The sequence below is a fragment of the Cupressus sempervirens genome, chromosome 8 (genome assembly GCF_028749045.1).
Source record: "Cupressus sempervirens isolate cs-2001-9-10 chromosome 8, ASM2874904v1, whole genome shotgun sequence".
NCBI lineage: Eukaryota > Viridiplantae > Streptophyta > Pinopsida > Cupressales > Cupressaceae > Cupressus > Cupressus sempervirens.
Window position 1 is genome coordinate 459,557,078 of NC_143125.1, and position 23,417 is coordinate 459,580,494.

The following is a 23,417-nucleotide window of genomic DNA, read 5'->3' on the forward strand; positions in this document are numbered from 1 at the left end:
AGAAAAGTGGGACTATTAAGAGGAAATCCAAACTATCATCAACTATCAAAGCTACAAAACATCCTGACTAGCCAATACAACTGTGCTATATTCTACCCCTATAGATGATAATGCATGAGCATGTTGCTTCTTGCAAGACCATGTGATAGATACAAAACCAAGATAGAAGACAAAATGAGAAGTAGACTTGCGATCATCAATATCACTAGCCCAATCCAAATTTGTGAAACCAACAATGTGAGGATCCCTTGATGGTTAGTGAATGCCATAGCATATTGTACCCCTAATTTAGCTCAACCTACATTTGGAAGCTTTCCAACGACTCTCATACAGATCATGGGAGAATCAAGAGACAAGACCAACCACAAAGGAAATATTAGGATGTATGTATGTTAGGTACAACAAACTACCCACAAGCTATTTGTATAGAGTGGAATCCATTGTAGGAGTAGAGCAAGTGGTAGATAAAAAACATCTAAATAAAAAGGTGTGGGAGAATGCTTGCAATCAAGCATACCGAATCTATGAAGCATATCAAGAGAAAAATTCTATTGGAGTATGGCTATCCCATCCAAAGATTGAACAACCTATAGGCCCAAAAAATAGTGTAGAAGTCTAAGGTCTATCACCTCAAACTTCTCTCTCAATGCTTGCCGAAAACTTTGTATAATGATGAGGTCATCTACATAAAGCACAAGTATCAATAAGTCAGCCCCATGATGTTGAATATAAATTGTGGGACCATAATGACATCAAGTTGACTATGAAGCAAGCAAGGAGGAATCAATCTTCTCATACCAAGCCCTAGGGGCCTGTTTCAGATCATATAAAGACCTCCAAATCTAGAATACTAATGAAGAGTCTTGCACAAAACCATGAGGCTGCACCATGTAGATATCCTCATGAAGGTCTCCATGTAAAAAATCACTCTTCACATCCATTTGATAAACTATCCATCCCTATGAAGCTGCTAGAGAGAGTACAAGGCAAATATAATTCATCTTGGCAACAAGGGAAAAGGTCTTAGAGTAATCAACATCATCAATCTATGAAAGAACCTTTGCAACAAGATATGTATTTTACTTATCAATAGAACCATCTACAATATACTTGGTATGGTACACACACCGGCACTGAACCAACTTTCTTCCTTTCAGAAGAGGACTAAGATCTCATGTGTGGTTCTTCATCAAAGAAGAGTACTCCTCATTCATAGCCCTATCCCACTCCAAGGGTCCTATTACTTGTGAAAAACTTTTAGGATCATTTGAAATGACATGACTAAAAAAGCCACTACCTGCAGTTCGAGCATGAGTTCAATGAGCATCTATAGGATCACCTGCCAAAGGTCCATCTACATCAACAATATCATGAGCCCACTTGGAAACTCGCAAAACATCTAGTGAAGTTGGTGAAGGGGGATATATATCAAGATCTTCCTTAGATGATGCATAATCTAGTGGAGGAGTAGATAAAGTAATGGATACTGAGGAAGACGCTAGATATGGAGGATAATGCTCATCAAATTGAACATCTCATTGAAACAAGACATCTCTAGAACCATGATCAAATAACTTGTACACCTTTACATCCTTATAGTAGCCAACAAAAATGAGTGGTGGAATCTTTTTCTCGATGGCTTTTTGTTGAGCATCTGGAATAATTGCCCAAGCCTCACTACCAAAAATGTGAAAAATAGAAACATTGAGCTTGACATGAGTCCAAGCCTCCTCAGGAGTCAAGTGTCACAATGACTTCTGAGGCATCTAATTATAAATATAGTTGGCATAATTGGTAGCCTCAACCCAAAATGAAGGACTCATAGGTCTAGATTGAATCATACAATTGGCCATCTCCCATAATGTCCCATTCTTTCTCTATGCAACCCTCTATTGAGGTGTATAGGGAACAAAGAACTGGTGCTATAAACCATGCTTAGTGCAAAAATCTTTGAAAGACTAATTCACATATCCCCCCCCCATTTTTTAGTGCACATACACCTAATAGAAGGACTTAAATGCTTCTCCACAAGTGTCTCAAATTTTAAAAATAAATCAAAGACATCAGACTCATACTTCAAAAAGTACACCCATGTGTCTAGAGAAATCATTTATGAAGGTGAGCACATATCAAGCACTTGAAAAATATGGAGTGAAAAATGACATTAGATCACTGTGTATCAACTCTAATGGTACCTTAGCATGTGTGGATCTACCTATCAAAAAAGGATCTCTTGACACATATCATCAATACAAGAGATTTGAGGTAACCTAATGACTAGCTCTTGTGTACTCATCTGCTGTAGATATCTATAGTTGACATGGCCAAAATGCTCATGCCAAAATTATTTCACCATGTCTACATGAGAAATGAGAGAAAAACCTATAGAAGAAGAGCTCTAAAATTCATCAAACTGGTATAAGTGAGATTGTAGATCAATACTCCTTGTAGCAATAACCAAGTCAGTATCATGGAGGTCTCAAATAACCACATCATGTGGTGAGAACTCAACTATCTTTCCAAAGCCTGAATGAACAATCTAAAAGATAGATAGGAGGTCTATAGAAATGACTAAAACCAAGATAACATCCTATAGTGAACCACCTTTTAAAGAGATAGTTTCTAAACCTATGACTAAAAGCTATGTAAGATCACCAACTGCAAGATGTATAGTAACACTCTGAGCAAGTGAGATAGCCAAATCAGGTGAGTGTGAAGCTCTAGAATCAAGAATCCAAGCAGCTATAGAGGAAAATGCTCATGCAAAAAGAGCATGCCCTTTCCCTAAGGGAGGAGTTGGTGGCTTTAGAGAAGCAATGCCATGCTGCTGCATAAAGCCTCAAGATGTTTCCAACACCTGGAAACTAGATGTGCTTCCTTGCCACAAAAACTACAAGGATCACCTATGAACTTCTTAGTCTTGAAGGAAGACTCAGTAGACTTAGAAGATTTACCCTTTTGAGAGGGTTTTTGAGCATCTAATTTAGGAGTAGGCTTGGAGGAACTCTCACTACCTACTAAATCTATCTTGAGCTTCAATTTCTTTTTATGTTTCCCTATAGATGTCTGAGTAGCTAATACCTAAAAATTTGAACTAGTGATAATATCCAACTATGTAAGCTTGGACCACTCTATAGTTAATTGATCACAAAAGACCTCAAAAGTCAGCATGGTAAATCTAGGACCCAAGGCATCCATAGTGGAATGGAAGGTAGAAGAGAAAATCTAAAATTTTCCTCAAAGCTTGGATAGAATCAGGTAGATGCACTCCTTATCCATCTTCTCTTTCTTGCATCCCTATAAAAAAGTCCTTTACTATTTGAACCTCATAAGAAAGTCCTCAATAGAGGGGAAAGCATCAGGTAGAAGAGAAGTAAGCTCTACCTCAATCTGAAGTGCTCTAAACTCATTGATGGTCCCAAACAAGTGTTTAAACTTGTCCCACATTTCTTGAGGAGTGGAACACTCTTCAAGATGAAACTATAAGCCATCTAAAACACTCAAAGAAATCAAACCCATAGCTTCATCCATCTTATTCATGTACTAAAAAGTCTGGTATTGACTTTGAAAAACTAGTTGCACTATATCTAGACAAAACCACAAACCCTTTGAATGGAGAAGCTGATGCATATGGGTTTTCCATGCATGATAGTTATATGGACTTTGAAGTACTAGATAAGAAGAGGTCTCGACCATTGTTTTAGAAGGGGTTTTTAAAGTTTTCTAATATGCTAATATAATAATAGAAAGTAGTATAAAAACACCCCCCCATAACAAATAACTAAACCCCAACTTATAGAAGGAAGTGTAAATGAGAAAAGAGAAAAATAGATTCAGATATGAATAAAAAATACCCAGTAAAAAGTACTCGTGAAATGAAAGAGAATCTAGAAAGTTCTTGAGAAGAGTTTTCTAATGCTCTTTCAGAATGGAAAACTGAGTTATAACAAAGAAGTTATGCCCCTAGAAGATAGAAGTCATCAATATACTTCAAGCACCATAATAGGTACCAAACTGGAAAATATCCCAAAAATACCTAATCCATTGTTTTTGTCTTAGAACTAGCTTTTTTATGTTTTTTTTAGAATGAAAAAATACCTTTTGTATGCTCGAGATATTGTGAAAAAACCAAAAACACCCCTAGAAGCTTGAAAAATAAATTAAAAAGATTCTTTAAAAAAATTCATTGCTCACAGCGGTGGTGGTAGGGTGGAGGGTCAGAGCAAAGAAGAGCTGCTAGGTAGTGACTGCAACAGTGCCGTTGTGGTTAGTTGATTGCAACAATATTAAATCGATAGTTTTTTTAATGATTTGCATTAGAAAATGCCTTGGATTGTGTGTAGAGGCCTTATGACCCTATTGTGCAATTTTTTTGCCTTCTAGATCAATGTTGTCCAAAATCGACAAACTTTATATGAAAATGGGGGTTTTGATGCCTTTTGAATTCATTTGTGAGGTCTATTTTCCCTTAAAGTGCTCGAAAATTAGAGACCCCCTATTTTCACAAGAAATACCTAACAAAATCCATATCTGTACTGTGAAACCCTCATTCTCCTTTATCCCCAAATATCAAACAAGCTACAATAGATTTGGCTTTGATACCATAAAGGATTTGAGTAATACAAATTGACAAAGCTGAAGAATACCTACATGCAAAAAACTTCTCACAAAGAAGAAAAAGACGAGGAGGCAAGGGTTTTGCTCTGAAAATATGAAAATTGTATTCTTAGAAATGAAAAATATACAAGATAATTACAAATGATCTATCCTTATAGAAGGAGATCGAAACCCAAAAAGGGTAACCTAAAAGGTAAATTATATTTAATAATTACTAATTAATTATTAAATGAGAATGCAAAATGTGCATAAAAGGAAATCTTAAGAATGGAATATAGAGAATTTAATAAATGAAATTAATAGTAACCCCAAAAGACTTGTTACTTTACTTAAAGTAAAGTCATATCATTGAAGGCCACTTACCAAAACAAGGACTTCAATTTAGTAGAAAGTGCCTCTTTTCCCTTTAGAGTCTAGAATAAAGACTTAGTAGATAACTTAACATGTGCGGGGGAGAGAGAGAAGATCAAATTTTTTGTAACCTCAACTTTTCCTTGGTTTGGAATCATAGTGTAGGGAATGATATTTGAATAGCTTGCACACTTCATTCTTTCATTTTCAGCCCTTAGAATTTAACACTTGATTTTCTTTATGTTGGGGTCGCACCTTCATAGCTGACTTCACCAAAAGCATCTTTTGAGCATCTCCAAAGAATATTCATATATTAAAGTGACTTGGCTTTCTATTTTTAAAGCCTTTGGAGAAGTAGTCTTTTACATTACCCAAGCATGGAAAACCCCTTTGAAGGCAACATTTTCTAGAGCAAAGGGAACTCTGAAACATTTTCCTTTTAATCTTGATCTGATGGCTATGAGGTGAGGTCTCGAGTATGGATCATTCATCATGGGCTTAGAATATTTCCTTTAACATCATGCTAATCCTATTTCTATGTAAAGACTTAAAATTGGCACAAGCCATATTAACTTTGGAAGTAGAATAAAATAACCATGTTTCCATTAGTGAGCAACTGCAAACCCATAGACCCATCTTTCTTCATAGAAATGGACTTTATCTTTGAAACTTGATTCAAGAATTTCTTAGCTTCAACTTATAATTTCTTGGATCTTTCCCTTATGATATAATCATGTGCATATCTTTTTGATCATTACCATGGCTTTTTTCCTTGGATACATGCTTGATGAACTTCATCTAAGGGGAAGATTAGTTCAATTATTCAAAATTTGAAAGAAATGGGAATATTGGAGTGAGATACAAGATAAAGAACTAAGAATAACTCAATTCTCATTAGGAATATGCTTGAAACACATCCCACCCCAACCTAAATCATGTAGACCCCAAATTTATTAGAATAACAAGAAACCCACAAGGAGGAATAGGTAAAGACAAAGCGAAGGAGACCCAAAAAAACATAGAAAGTGAGAGCCTCAAGAATGACGAGAAGTAAGTTACCTAAAGGATACTTAGATATCAATTTAGAATAGAAACTCTATGAATACCAAAAATTATAGCTGACAAGGGAAACATTAAAAGTTGGTAACAAGATGCCAACCCTCAAAAGAAACCTAGACGTCCTTTTTCACTTCCTTCATGTTCAACCTCCCCCGAGATTAATTGGATTGATGCATTCATCTTAGAAGATTGTATAGAAGCATGGAAATGGAAAGAAGACATGACTCAAGATGAAGTTATAGAAGAATAAATGGATGATAATATTTCAACAAATATGGACTATATAAGTTAATTTGGTAACCTCTATGAAATCAATTTAAAAAAATCAATATTAAACTGATTGGAAAATAGTTGATAATCAAAACTATGCTATAAAATTATAACCTTAATGGGCATGTTAATTAATGATTTCACTTAAGAATGATAGTACCAAAGTTAATAATAATGACATCTTAAATAACATATCTAAATAAATATGTTCACCCATGAAACACTCTTAAGATGATGAATTTGGATTACATAAGATATGATAGTAATAAAAAATGTGGTTTCACACACTTCAACTATGAAATTAAGTAAGAATTTAAGTTTACATAAATAATTAATGCATAAAGGACATATAGGAAATAATGGTAAGTATTGGGAACAGAAAGTAGTCCTTTCAATTAATTCATAGATTCCTTCCCATCATGGTGGTTGAGGCTATAAATTCAAGCCAAGAGGAGATATTTTGACATCAATGTCATCTAAAATTTAGTAGCTTCTACAAACCCTTTATAGCCATGGATACTCCCATTTTTATCAAGGCAAAAAAGAGAGAAATGTCTTTTTGGGGTAGAATCTCGAATTTAAGAATTAGGAAAATAAGCAAAAGCAAGAATAATCTAATCTTTAGAGGCATTGACATAATAGTAGGTGAGGAATTCTTGGCTCTCATGGATAGGAAAAAAACATAACACTGATATAGTCACCATGTTCATAGCTACCATTATGCATGTTGATGAGGATAAAGAAGCCATTATGGATTTCTATAGATTTGTCCTTAAAACTTTCATTATCAAGGAATTGGACCTAGTTCTTGAGAATATAGATGAAAATCTAGGTGTTCCCAAAAGAAGTGAATATGGTGTCCACAACAATTTAGTCCAAGTATTTCATATTTTGGAGATTAGGAATCATGGGAATTTTGCAACAACAAAGGAGTAGATCACTAGGAACTGGATGTTCTTACTGGCAACCACCAACACCCACATTTATGTAGATTGGCTGGGTTTCAACTAATACTTTGAAGTAGAAGGCTTAATGGGGTAATCTCACCCTTTGTCATCTTTTGAATTTCCTTTTGTGGGTATTATTAGTTGTCTTTTGTACTACCTCTCTATCATGAATAGGTTTTTTCCTTGTTTGGTTTCATCTCTCTTCTTCAAGGTCCCACTAGTATCTAAATTGTTTATATATCTGATCTTTTAGGATTAATAAGTGTCTATAAGGGCCTCGCCCTTTCTATTTCATTTTCAAGATATAAAATGTAAATTATAAAAAATTACAACAATTTCCTTTGTACTCATATGGGAATTCTAAGTCTGGGCTCTTAGGTTTTTGGGTTTCATTTTTTGGGCTTCCTAGGGCTCCTCAGTTATCCACATTGGTTGGATATTGTCCTTTTAGTTTGTTGGCCCTTAATAGAGTTTTTTCTATCTCTCCAAGGTCTCCTCCATACAATTTACATTTTAGATATAGAATGTAAATATACATGATTAATAAATTTAGACTTCTATACATTCACTTAGGCTTTGAATAAAATAAGTATCTCAATAAAGTCATGTTATTACAAAATATTTAGTTTAGATGCACTACAAATTGAGGCCTTAATTATGTTTTAATTTAAATGGATGCTTTTAGAGTTATAAAATATTTAATTAAATAACTAGTAGTTAACTAATCCTTCAATATTAGAATCAATGTAATAAGGAGTCACCTATTTGAGATTATGTTTCTTTGGTTCCCTAGGATTATTTTTCTACAATTTTTCCTATCTCTTTCTCCCTTCTTTGTCCTTTCCCCTTCTTGACACTCCCTTTTGATGCATCCTTTTTTCTCCCTCCTTTTCTTCTTAGTTCCCTCCTCTTGTTATGTGTTTGTTGTATCCCCTTTTTGTTTTCCTTCTCACATTCCTTGATCCCCTAGATTCTTTGTTGATATCCTTGTTTGGTTTTGTTTTTCCTCCTTGCACTATGTGTTTATGGTTTTCCTTCTTCTTTTCAGTTGTTTTCTTTCTTCCTTGATTCTCTAGCCTTTGGGCTTCTTTTAGAGCTCTTCATTAGTTTATGGGTATTCCCCCTTTTTCTTCTTCTTGTTATTTTTCCTTTCTTTGCCTTCTCTTTGGTTCCTCTATGTTCTCTGTTTGTTGTTTGGCCTTTATTCCTCTCTTTCTTCATTTTTCCTATTTTTGATCTTCTTTCATGCTTGTTAGTATTGGATTTTTAGCCTCTCAGGTTTCTCTATGTTCTGGATAGTTTCCTTTTAATTTTTTTGACTAGTTAGAGATGTAATGGCATTTCAAATGTTTATTATATAATTTTCTATTTTAACCAGGAATATGGATAATTTAAACAAATATCGAGTAAAAAATATCTCTATAAGTGAACATATGGATTTAAGTAAACAAACTTGAGGCCATAAGGCCTATGAGATAATGAGGATTCCAAGATTATTGTAAATACTCAGGCTTAACTTAGAATACATTTAATTGAAAATAAATGAACACTCAAATTAGGGAATCATAGAATGGTAGAATTCTTTGGAAATCATATTATAGAGAGATATTTTGCAAAGAAATAATAATGAAAGTATGTAGCTAGTTATCATTCATATGTTGGATAACATTTAACTATCTCTCTTGCTCAGAAGAATATACAATTTAGAATCATCAGACCCAATGAATATGTGGAGGCATGGATGTAAGGTTTACTAGCTTGATAATTCTCAAGAATTTTTGCTAAATTCTTCAAAATAACATTAGCTTCTATCTCAAATTACTCTATTGAATCCTTTAATTGGGAAAAGAGTCTATAGGAATAAAGTCTCCATTAATTAAACATGTAGCTGCAATTTAGATAGGTTATATAATAACTCATATGTATAAATTGAATATAATTGTTAAACATATATATAACATGATAAGATTAAGACTAGGCTTTAAATTGATCATATTATCTCAGATTTATAACTAGGATTAATATTGGTAGTAACATATATACTCACAAAGAAGACTTATAGAGGAAAACATAAAACCTAATAGTTTGAGTAAATATACATTTAATTTAGACTAAACAAAGACTAAGTTAACCTTGACTCTTAAACAACATCAAATTTTAATTAAACCCTCAACCCTAATTTTAAAATGCTTATATCTAAAATTTTTAATGCATGTTTGAAAAATACTTATGAATTTTTTAATATTTCTAATATATCTAGATGAATATTAGAATTATTCAACCTAAAAAAGAAAGTATATTAACTTCAACCTCTATATTTTGGAGTAATTTGGCTTCTAACCCAAAGTGTGTATTTCATTTTTTTTCATTAAGATATGACGTCTAACATTCATCTTAGCTAGTAAAAAATTTGTGCAACATTTTTTGATTACTCAAAGGATGGAGAAGTCTCAATCAGGAAGAATAAACTGATGAGAACAGGAAGAAAGCTCCATTGAATTATCAAGAAAGGTCAAACTCTGCAAATATACTATCACACAATTAAAATTCTATATAGGGGGCATGGACATCACAAAATGAAAAGGAAGACAAAGATAACTGCTCAAAATTCTAATGAATAGAACTGAAGGAAAGTTGCTAATTCTAAAAAAAGTTCATAAGAAATATCCTTCTTCAAGATAGATAAATTGGGGTATGCCCCTTTCTGTTTTGTAACTTTTTATAAGACCTTGGTCTTGGGCAAGACTGAAGGTTTTTTTTCTTTGTTCTTTCCTATCAGTGCCTATTTGAATATAGATAATGCATTTTTATTTTATTTTAATAATATAATATAGAGGGCTTCAACCTTATATATATATATATATATATATATATATATATATATATATATATATTCTATTTTATTTATAAAATAAGTCACTACATTTTGACATATAATTTTCTCTATTTTATTTTATTTCAATATTAGATTTAACTTTTGATTTGAATGACAATGTTTAATTCATCTTGAGATTTCAATTTGTTTTAATTTTATAAATTATTTACAAAGACATTTAATCAAGCTTTAAACTGGGCGAATATTCCCATTTTCTAATTATTTTGCATGCAATTTTTCTCAAGAAGAACTTAGGGTTTTGACACATTTCAAGCAACATGGTTTTTCTAATTTTAAAATAAAGGTTTCTAAATTTAGAATTTATGAGAATTTTCTACACAAGAATAGTAAAACATCTTCCTTCTTATTTCTCATAAATAGTGTAACCTAGAAGCAATTTCTCTTTGAATTTTCACAAAAAAAAACCATTCATAAATTTTAATAATCACTATAATGCAAGTTGACAAGCACGAAGAAGAAAAAAATTTAAAGGAAAAAATTGCAAGGTTCTCAAATGCTACCTCAAATATGCTAGTAAAATTTCTAAGATAACACAAGCCCAAAACATGTGATGCAAAATACTCCTAAGCTCTGAATTTTCTCTATAACTTTAATGTTAAATCACCATGAACCTCTGTGTAAACTTGCTAACTGTAACTCTCCATCCCATTGCTCTCCCAAAACTTGTTAATCTCCAAAACGACGAAAAAGCCTCTAATAAAGAGCCCTAACTCTAAGAAGGATATCCTAAATTTTAATTTGATAAAAAATCACCCACTTTTAATTAAATTCTAAATAACTTAATTTAATAAATCTTTTCATGCACACTCAAAGTTCTTTCAATATAAAATATTATTTTCTTTCTTTCTCTAATTTATTTATTTTGCATGACACTTTTAGAATCATAATTTATAATTAAAAATAACAATAATAATTAAAGTCCATTATTACAATATAACTCTAATTTAATTATTATCAATTAAATAATTATAATAAATCAATGATAAATCTTTAATATTTTAAGTTCTCTTTATCCAATTTCTTAATATAGACTTTTAATTTAAAAAGTAAATTAAAATACATATTTAATTAATTAAATAACATCACATTTTAATAATTTCCTTTTTAAATCAAATACTATTTAATAATTCAAATAGCATAAGATTTATCCAAGCCTCATAATTAAACTATTTATCAAGAAAATTACGTAGTCAAACCCACATAAAAGCAACATAAGTAAAACTAACCAAATTCAAAATGAAGCAAAACACATAAGGAGAAAATCATAGATTTCAAAAAAATAGGTAGTTAGATAAATGTGCTCCTTCTTAGGACAAGTAATTATGCTTTGGTTGGGAGTGAACCTAAACTTTATCTCCCCATTTGTACCATTGAGTTATTGTAATAGGGCATGCTCATCCTAGCAATTCAGGGAAGTTGATGCTCAATACCTCTAACCTGCATAAAAGACAAGCATGCACATGTGTATATATATCTAAGCTAAAAAAGAAATGGAGGGGAAAGGTACATCATATAGATCTTGACTCATTGGTGACTATGTCTCCCTCCCTCAACTACAGAAGGCACATCAAACAATTAATAAAGCATGACTATAAATATCCTAATATTCTAACATAAGAAACTCATCATCATGAAGATATGGTAAACATCATTCAAATATACATCATTTGACATCATTATGAGTATCATCATTGCAAGTAAGTGCTGAAGAGGGAGATTGTTGAAAATAGATTGATACAAGTATGATAAATGTGTTTCAATCATTGTTTTTCACTGATGTCAAACCTACTATTTACTGGTAAGACAACTGCTTACATGATTTAATACTATCACTTATTTGATTGATGAAGAGGATTTGATCAAATGATGTAACAATAGCACTTAGAGGAAAGGTTGAGTTATGTTATGTAAATAAGTATAAGAATCAACTAAGACAATGGTAACATAGTGCATTGATAATATACATAAGGTTGCAAAGGTTGGGTTCACTAAGCAAGTTCAAAAGAAAAAATTAAATAAAGTTTGTTTGCAAAGCTTGATCAAGTGGATAGTAGGTGCCAAGCAAAGTCAGTGCAAGCTGAACAGAAAATTAGTTGGAGCCAAGTAAAAAGTCTATTCTAGTGTATGTTGAGAAAAATAGTGGATGTTGAGTAAAGTTTAGTTGATGCCGAGTACCAGTAAACTTTAGTTCATGCCAAGTGATTCTATAGAGGATGCTGAGCAATGCAATATGTGTGAAGCATTAGCTAGAAGATAGTTAATTCCAGGTGTCAACATTATTTTATAAATTGTGAATTTGATGGATCTGAGCTAACAAGTATATTTTATTGGATTATGTGAACCAAATGGAAGAGAAGATTGATGAGATGGTGGTACAGAATTCACGATAAACCATTTTGAGGAAAATTCAAAGAGAGTTGAAGGAGAAGTTTCTAGAAGTGATATGAAATGAGGGTTAGCTTCATTGAATCCTACCTAATCTACCCTAACCCTAAATTGGATGATGGAGAATGAACGGAAAAAGATCTTAATTTTCTATTTAAATGAATGGCTAGTCAGAAGCAAAGGTTGTCATGTGCTAAAAACTAAGGAAGACAAGGAGTCAAGGGTATTACTTCATTTAATGATGTAATTGAGAGTTTGCATTGGCATGTTAAACAAGAAGGCTTAAGGGTATGAATGCTTGAAGGATGAATAAGCTATCAGAGCTAAAATGTGTGAAAGCCAATCAAAATGGAGGACTAAAATAAAGTTCTGTAATCTAAAAATGGAGTTTTAAGTTGTTATTAGATGAAGCCTTACTATTACTCTCTAATAATTGTATCAGTCTAGGATAAATCCTTTGGATTAAGGTTGAACTAATAAGCATTTGTAAATCTTTTAATTGGGTGACATTCCAAGTGAATGGTCAAGGCTCACTCATAATAGGGTGATTAAAGTCCTTTAAGTGGGTCACATTTAACAATGTGTATTATAACCTTTAATAGGGTTGGCCTTTCAAAGGACATCACTTCAGAAGAGTGAAAAAGAGTAGCATGTTACTGGTGGTTTTTGCCAAATTGGGTTTCCATGTAAATCATTGTATCAAGTGTGTTGTTGAATCTGTTATGTTTAATGTTTACATTTTTGAAAATTGATTTGATAGTAACCTAAAAGTTTTAAGTGATTTCATAATCTTTTGGATGCATGCATGATGATAAAATTTTTTATGGGTTCACTAAGTTGTGAAATTTTTTAATTATATGGACCTTCGATAACTGATTCATCCCCCTATCAGTTATTCTAAAGAATTCCAAAATTTTTTATTAGAGCCATCTACTTAGGAGGACTAGTTTGAAGGTACTAGAAGCACAAAGCTCAAGATGTCAAAAAGAGATGTACCCAAGCTTAATAGAGACAACTTTTTGTAGATGCTCAAAAATGGTTCTCATCTACGGTTTCATCAAAATGAAGCTCCATTGACATATAGCACACCTTTTAAAAGCAAAAGTCTTCACCTCATTCTAAGTAGTCCTAATCTCATCTTTCATGTCTTCATTCATTCATATCTTCATTCACCACCATGATCATGTCTTCCAATATTCCAAATAATCTTCATCTTGCATTCTTGTATTCCTACATCATCCTACACTATCTGTCAACCTTCTAGGGCCTTCCATGTAGTCCAACCCCACTCTGACCTTTTTTTGACCAATATTGACCAAATGTGACCATGTTTGACTAATTTCACTCATGTTTTGACCTCTTTCCACCATCTGGGGCACTCACACAAAGTTTCAAGTCTTTCCACCATGGGCACACTTAGTACTGTCATAGCACACTTGGGCTTACCAAGTTCATAATGGGTGCACCTGGGTGAGTTTTGTGCACACTTGGGGTAGTAGGTTGCCTGGAACACTCGTAGAGCCCCTATGTTGCACTTTGGAGGCCATAACTTTTGTCTTTCAACTCTGATTTATGAACCATCAGTTGTGTTGGATTCATGTCTTCATTGTGAAAAAATTGAGCTATTATTTTTGTTACTTGGTTACTATCTTGAGTGGTAACCCTTGAAAATACTCTTGGGCCCTTGAATTGACATCACTTTTCATACTAATTCATCCTATTTTCTCATTCCACTAACTCAAATCTTTTGGCCAACCTGATTATATCTCAACAGTGCCTATCATCATTCACATCCTCTTTCCCATCAATTGCACATCATTTTGGAACCATTTCAACATCATCATAAATCATATCAAATCAAATTGCAATCATGTCAAACCAACTTGAAATCATATCAAATCAACTCAGAATCACCCCAAATCTACTCAGAATCACCTAGTATCAACCATAACCAACTTGAAACATGTCAAATCCCTAAATCTATCATAATCTATTTGATCCTAGGAATTTTTGTGGATTTTAGTGCCTTGGAAACCTATCAATCTATCAAATCTTATCAATCTGACCTCAGTACTATCATGGCTCTCAGTGCTAGGTCAAACTATCAGTCACGTCACCTGATCTTTGACATTGTTGAGTCTCTCAGTGTCATATCATGGCCTTATCAACAATTTAGTAACATTGACAATGTCCATCAATGTTATTATGATCAACCTTATCAATCAATCTCAATCCTATACCATTTACAATGTGAGTTAAATGTTACATATCTTTAATTCATGTCATGTGTACTTGGGATGTTATCAATTTAAATCAATCAATCAATTTGACCATGGCTTTCATCTATTTGTCATCATTCTAGTCAATCTCCATTATTATCACATTTCATCAAAGGATACTATTGTACTTATCAAATCAAATTGGCCAATCACTTACTAGTTTTCTCTATAGGATTAAATAAGCCATAATTTAATCCTATGTCACTATTAATTATTCTTTCCAATTAACATAATTTTATGAATTAATTGATTCATCATTTGCAAACCATGGAAATTTTCAAAATTTTAAGCCATATTTTCCTCTATTAATTCCATTTTCACTAATTTCTATTTGTGTGGAATAATGAATTTTTAATTCAAATATTCCACATAATATTGACATGATCATGACACTTGGGTGTGACACCTCGTGGATTCTCCTTTAACACTTGGCTAAGGTATGTCATAATGCAATATTCTTATTCTCTTACACACATCCATATTTGGCTTCCATTGTCATAGATTCTTTGCTTTAAGTGGGTTTGAGGTGTCATATGACGCATCATAGATTCTCTTCCCTCTTTAGCCAAGTTTGACTTCCAAGCATCATACAATCCTACATTTGGCATCTTGTGTCATATGCATCATGGATTCTCCAAGTAATCTCTTCCCATGTCACATATCCAAGGTGATAATTACAATGCTCTCATCCTATGTGTTTATTATAAAATGAGCATTTTGTCTCTTATTTATGATCCTAATTCTTAAGTCTTTTCCTCTCCCTAGTTTTCTCATTTTTTCACTCTTGCTTTCACATTAAAATCACATCTTCAAGTATTCTCATAGAATTATAATCACTATAGGTTGTTTCTTCATAATTGTGTGCATTATAGGCAATTTGGAGCTACATCATATGGAGAAGAAAGAAGGACATGAGAGCTACAAGTGAAAGAGGGAGTTTTAAATTTGTTTTCTTCTTTTGATTCATTTGGCTTTCATGGTAGACTAGAGGGTGTTAATATATCATTATTGAGTTTGTGATTTTCTCATAGTATGTTAGACATTAGCCTATTTTTTTGGTCCTTCATTTGGTAAACCCGATGTAACATGCTTATCTAACTTGGGTTTTCTCATTTTGTGCTTGTAGGTGGAAGGAAGGAGCTCACTTGGAAGGGAATAATGACTATTTACAATTCCTTATCACATCTAGATTAATTAGGGGGTCTAGTAATATTTTTATATGCTTTCATTCTATACATTTTGTTAGCTTTTTGTCCTAGGGTGTCCTTTGCTCTGTCAGGGCACACTTGGGACCCCTAGGAGGTAGTTTTAAGGGCCTAGGAGACACCATAACCCCTATTTACTATTACTAACTTACCAACTACACATAGAAAATACTGACTATGCCCATTTGAGCCCCAACTACACCATGGACATAGTCTACACTATCTAGGCACACTTGGGTGTATAGGTTTCAAAATTTTTAGTTTTTGGGTCTTGCTTAGGCACCATTTTCCCAAAACTTGCCACTGACCTCCCAACTATGCCCAGAAACTACCAAATGCACCCTTCTAAGTCCTAAGTGCATCATGGGTGTAGTTAGTACTATCTAAGTTCACTTGGGGATATTTTGAGCCATTTTGGCCTTCTGGGGCACAATCTGCTTTGTCAGAGTGCACTTGGTTCACAAAAAGCACATGTTTCAATCAGAATCTACATCTAAGACTTCTATTTATTTCTAGAACCTAGGGAAGATGTTTTTGTGTTACTGATGGTCTATTTACAACATGTGGTGATCATTGGATGAATATATGATCATAAAAAACTACTAATGCTTGTTTGCAGGACATTATCAAAGAACCTATGTGTTTTTCAAAACCATGTGTGGATTTCTTAGGTTAAATAACACTTTGTTTGGTGCTTAAAATGAACTTTTTCTTTTCTGCTTGGCATGTCTATAGTTTTTAAATCCCTAGGAGTTGCATGGACATATCCTTTCCCCTCGCCATTCATGGATCTTGGGTGTAAGAGAAATCTGTGTAAATTTTATAGTGAAGCCTACCTTGGACCAAGATATCTGATATTGGGTATGCTAGGGGATGACTTCAAAGTAGTAACAAGCCAAATCTAGGTCAACTTTCTAGCCACTATATAAAACTTGATTACGGTGAAAGCCATGTCAAACCCCAGTTCTCAGGGCTAGGAGACCTTCTACAGAAGTTTATCATTCACTTTCCAAACCAAATTCCCTTACTAAAAACCTTGTTTTAGTTGTCAAAATCCTTTCTATCCACTGGCTCAAGGGGTCACCCATGCCCGTGAAGACATCCTATGTTCTCATGGTCCTTAGTAGAGATAATAGTCCCTTGGGAAGCAGATATTGGTAGCCCCAAGAAGTGAGTGCATTGTAAGGGGGAGCCTATGGTGCCAAGGTCCTAAGTTGTCCACTCTAGATAAGCATGGATAAACTTTGATTCAAGTAGGAATTTAGTGGATACACTCTTAAAGCCTAGGTTGTGGTGTGTTTGTTCACTTTTAACAACTATTGTTGTCTTAATGTGTCTTGCATGTGTGTAAAACAATAATCAAGATAAAAACCAACTCTCAAATTTACACCTTGAACCTTGTCATAACATTACACATTGTCAAAATGTTACAACCTTTGTCAAAATTTTGCAAATGTTGGTCTAATACACTCAAGACTTGGGAAACATAGCCATTTGTGATCTTAAAGATGCTTGGCATAACATAGATTTTATCCTTGCGTAGGACTTACTTGCACTCACCTTAGTTTGAGCCTCATACTTGCATCATATAGGCTACATCTTGCATCTTTTAGTCCTCACTTAGTATTCCTCATCTTTCATATTGCATTCATTAGGGTTTAGCTTAGATTCTTTGCATTTCAACCCCAAAATTTGCACTTTGCATTGTCCATCTTGCATCTTTGCATACCCAAACCTCATATTGAACACTTTAACCATCATTTTGGGAGTCATACACATCATTTTGAACCTTCATTCTAGTCTTAACATTTTCCTCTACTATCTAGCTCATTGTGACATCAATCTAGAAACCATAGCACTTGAAATGTCCTTAGTTTCAACCCAACTTCCCAACTACATTCTAAAACTACAACCTGCACCAAAACTATCCCTAACTACACCATAGGTGCAATTGGTAGTATCTAAGCACACTTGGTAGTCTAAGAAACCAATTTGGGCTTCCAGATAACACTTTGAGGCTTCAAAGGTTTTCATAGGTACTTGGATAGGCCCCCTTACATTAGTAGGCCCTACTCTACATTCTACACCTTATAATCTTCTTTTTCTTCAATTATGACATCATTCAATACATTTTAACCTTCATTATACATCTATTAATCCATCACAACATCAACTCCAACATCTTGGCTCTCTAGTAGAACAATTTGGCAGCCACCCCCCCAAGAATTAGCAACCCTTCAACCCAGCCTCCCAACTGTGCCTTGAAACTACCAACTATGCCCTTTTGAGCCCCAACCACACCATAGGAATAATTTTTACTATTGGAGTGCACTTGGTTCTGTCAAAGCATAGTTGGGCACTTGTATGACCATTTTGGGCCTCCAAACTGCATTTTGGGACCCTAAAACTGCATTTAGAAGCCTTCGTAGGTTCTCAATCTGCATATGACCCAAAATGATATCTTGCACCCAAAACCTCATTTTGCATCTTAGGAAATGTCCATATTGCATATCCAATCATCATAACCACCATTTCAAGTCACCTAAACATCATTTTGAAAGCAAAACCTTTGAATTTAGTCAAAAATCTGAACAAAGTATGAGTCCTAGAGTATCTCCTAGTGTTGAAAAATGATGGATCTTGACTAGTCCTTTTGGCTTTTCTTATCATTTTCTTTGGTCAAACTCTATCTATGTCTTGATAGATTTGAGCTTTTCATATTTATCAATTTGATCTTTTTTTTCTTTTATCACTTTTTGGTCAAGATCCAATGTCCATTATCACAAGGTTAATCTCCTAGACAAAATACTTTCAAAAGATCTCACCTAAGTTTAAAACCTTACATATACCTTTATCATTAGCATAATCATATTCTTAGTGTCCTAAATGTCATTTTGACTTACCCTAGTGGTATATCTTCCTAGTCTTGCATTGTTCAAAACCTTAGCATCATTTCCACTATCAAATCCTATCAACTTGTCTATCAATCAAATTGTCTTTTTGATCACTTATCCTCATTTTGCATATCCCAAACATCATTATCAACCCTATAAAACCATCTATTGTATAGTACACCTTGCATAAATCAACCTTAATCATCATTATCAAGTCCAAAATCCAACCCTAACCTTTATTTTTCATACTATAGGGTCATTTTCATCTCCTTTAGTCAACCTCAAAAATGTCACTTTGCATTTTCATTTGCATAGTTTCCCTAGGACATTCACATCATGCATATCAAAACCATACTTCATTTGGAATTTTCTAAGGTTGCATAATATCCTTAAACACCTAAAAATCCAAACAACACTCATATCTTGCATACCCACATCCTAAGTATCAAGTTTTGACTTGTTTTACCAATTGCACACTTCAGGTGCATATTTGGTAGTTTATGAGCACATTTGGTAGTTTCAGAGTGCACTTGGTAATTAGGGACTTCATTCTAGGTTCCATAACCCTAATTCACACTTCCATATCCTTCATAGCATCCCTAAACCTTAAACCTTGCAAAACCCTTTAAAACTCTCAAATTATTCACATTTTTCATTTTAGGCACCCTAACACCTCTGTTTACCTATTGCATACCTCCTACTTACTAATTGCTTACCTTCAGGGCCCCAAGTGTACCAAGGGTTCACTTGGTAGTGTCTAAGCATAATTGGTAGTTTAGGTGTGCACTGAGGAGGTAGGAAGTCCATCTAGGTTTTCCTCCACTTCATCTACATCCTTAGGTATCATGCCAACACTCACTAGGACACAATCATCTTAGAGACCTAAAGAACTTTATCAACCTTTGTTTTATGAGGTGACAACACAACCAAAACCTCATCCAAGACAAAATAAGATCAAGAAAATCCAACACACCTTTGATGAAGACCAAATCAATGCATCGCAACTATTACTTGCTTAGATAAGGGAAAACAACCTTTAGAGTTTTCAAGCACAATAATGGTGCCTATAAGGTCTCATTAAGAATCAACCATCAAAATACTCCAAATTACATTTGAGCACATCAACATTAATCCCTTCTTTGATGAACCACAACCAATGAAGGGAAACAAGACTCTTCCTAAGTATCCCAAAATATCACTAAGACTTGATCTCAATCACATGGTCCAACAACAAGACATGCCTAAAGGGACTTGTGCTCTAGGGATGCCAAACATACCTCCTTTGGAGGAAAATCCACAAAGTGCACCTTTGCTCCTAACTCTACCAAGTGTTATGACATCAAATGTTATGGAACCTCCCACAAGTACACCATGTGAAACATCATCTACAACAACCCCTATTGATGCACAAAGGAAAAGTCTTATTGACATTACACCTATTCCCAAAAGAAATGCACCTCATTGTCAAGTTAATATGATGTCCCAAGTAGAAACCTCTAACACACTAAGGTGCCAAAGCAACAACACCAACATGGTGATCAATTCTCAAGGACATAACCAACTACCCCAAAAACATTAACCTACATAGTCCAAGGACTTAATGATTCCAACACACATTCAACATATCAACAATAACATCAACCACAACAATAACAACCTCAAGTGGTGCAAGGATCCAACATCTCTAACACTCAATCTAGTGTAAACCCACCTAACTTCCATGCAATTTACCAATGACAATTCCAACAACAACAAGCCATGTTTACTAAATAACAAGAGCAACTCAAAAAATAGTTGGAATAACAAAGATGCCTTGAGCAAAAAATTGCATACCAATAACATTTGTTACAACAACAACATGTGCTACAACAACCTCAACAAATACCTCTACAACAACAATCACATACATGGTCTCACATATGACCAATAGAGGTATCCCAACAACAACCACAACAATGGCATAACAACAACACATGGTACATCAATCGTAGTTGATATTGCAATAAGTGCCACATCAAATACCACAACAAGTACCCCAACATTTTTCACAACAGGGACCCTTTTCTCTTTGAGGTACTAACATACCTCCACAACCTAGTGACACATCACCAGACTCATCAGGCATAGAAATGTCAGAACTGAGCAAACATAGCTCCCACCATAGTAAACGGTCTACTCATAGGCATAAAAGACTTGAAGGGAAAGCTATCATGCAAAACCCTAATGAAGAGCAATTGAAACAATTCAAACAACTTTCCAAACAAGTCAAGGCATTGGGAGTCCAAAAGAAATAGGCTCTATATATAGAAAGGGACCTACATCCTAATCCTTTTGACAAAATTCTATATATGCCTCTATTCCCAAAACACTTTTAGGCTCCAAGGTTCAAAAAATATTGAGGGAAAGACAACCCCATTGATCACATCTAAGAATTCTATGCCTCTTGTACTGAATTGAGTGATGAGCCCACTTACCTCATGAGATTCTTCCCCCATTATCTAGGTGGGTTCGCACTTGAATGGTACTCCAAACTTCTTGGTACTATCAAATCTTGGTTAGAGCTAGCAGACAAGTTCATCTCCAACTTTACCTTTAAAATTATGAATGAGGTGATTCTTTTTGATTTATGCTCAACTAAACAAAATATGGGAGAACCATTTATCACATTCTTACTACGATGGAGAAGCTTAGTTAGTCAATGCTCACTAGACATTCTTGAAGAACAACAAGTTAACTTGTGCATTGAAAACTTAGTCCCTAAATTAATATATTAACTCAAAATCAAAAGTCTAAGCACCATTTATAAATTGATGAAAAAAGGGGCTAGTATTGAAAATGCTCTTATCCGTAAGGGAATCCTCAAGATGAACAAGGAAAATGCAAACACCAACTCATCTAATGACAAGGAAATTTTTTTCTCCAAAAACAAGAATGTGACTAATGATGGAATTGTAGATGCACATACAATTAGCACAAAACAACCTCAATTGACTTTGAAAGGTGCAAACCCAATGAATTCAAAAACTCCCAATCAAACATCACCTCCACAATAGAAAACTGAGACTTCCACATAGGATGGACCTCAAAGACATCCTAGAAGAAAAGATAGAAAATTCACACCATCAGGGATACCTCTTGAAACTGCACTTCAACAATTACTCAGTAATAACTTCTTGCAGTTACTCCCAATCAAAGATGAGCCACTGACTAAAGCTTCTTGGTGGGATGACAAAAAATTCTATGATGATGGTGTAATCATAGTTGATCCATCATTGCTAACATCCAATTCTAATCACACTATCTTCAAAGATCCTTTGGGAAATCATGACAAAGAGAAACCTTCTAGTTCAAACTCAAACTCACAAGGTAATGTGAATTACACACACACTGGATATGACTACACTGTCAATTGTTTCAATGAGTCAGATTCTTGCATATCAACATTCACCTTGAAGGCTAAAGACCATCATTGTGCTATCACTAATGCCATACCAAGATCACTCTGCCTGGAGCCCCATCTAGACCTACTACCTCTACTAGACCTGTACCCCCTAGTAGACCTATTGCTTCTACTTCATCTAATTATAGCCTTGTTGAACAACTCGACAAGACCCCTATGAAAATATCCATCTTGGACCTTTTGCATGCATCCTCCCAACATTAGAAGATCTTTGATCAAGCCCTTAAAGAGTCAATAGTCCTAGATAACATTGATGTTACCTAGTTCCAAGCCATGGTTGGGAACCTATTTGCATCACAACATATCACCTTTTCCCCTTGAGATATTCCTAAAGACAAACCAAACCACAATGATCCTCTTCACCTTGAAGTCTTTGTCCACAATGTTAAAGTTAGACATGTCTTGATAGATGGAGGAGCATGGCTGAATATCTATACACTAAAAGTAGTCAAAGGTTTGGGTTATTTTGAAAATGATGTGGATCCCTCTTGAAGAATCACAATAAAAGCATATGATGATGGTGAACTCTTCTCCAAGGGTGTTATCATATCACCCATAAGAATTGGTCTAGCTACTGAAGACACATTATTCCTTGTCCTAGATATTGAAATGAATTGCAACATGATACTAGGATGCCCTTGGCTTCATGCTATGAAAGTATTTCCCTCTACATATCATCAATGTCTAAAGTTTTCCTACAACAATGTGGAGGTTACCATCCTTGGTGATCTAGATCCTTTCTAGTTTTGTGTTAATCTGAGAGATGCTACTGCATACCAAGTCCCAATAAATAATGAAGCACAACCCACAAATTCCTCTAAATATGTGGATACTGATATACTCCTCAATAATTCCAAGGAAAAGCTAAAGATTGAAGACAATAGGTGTGGAGAATACTTTATGTCTCAAGTATCTAACATTAGGGAGTCAGCACTTTCTCCCCAATCTAATGGTAAACCACATCCATTATATGAACAACACTTTGGGATTAGTACACAAAATGCCACTTCTATCAATGAGAATACATCTGTATGTATATAGAAGGAAAAAGAAC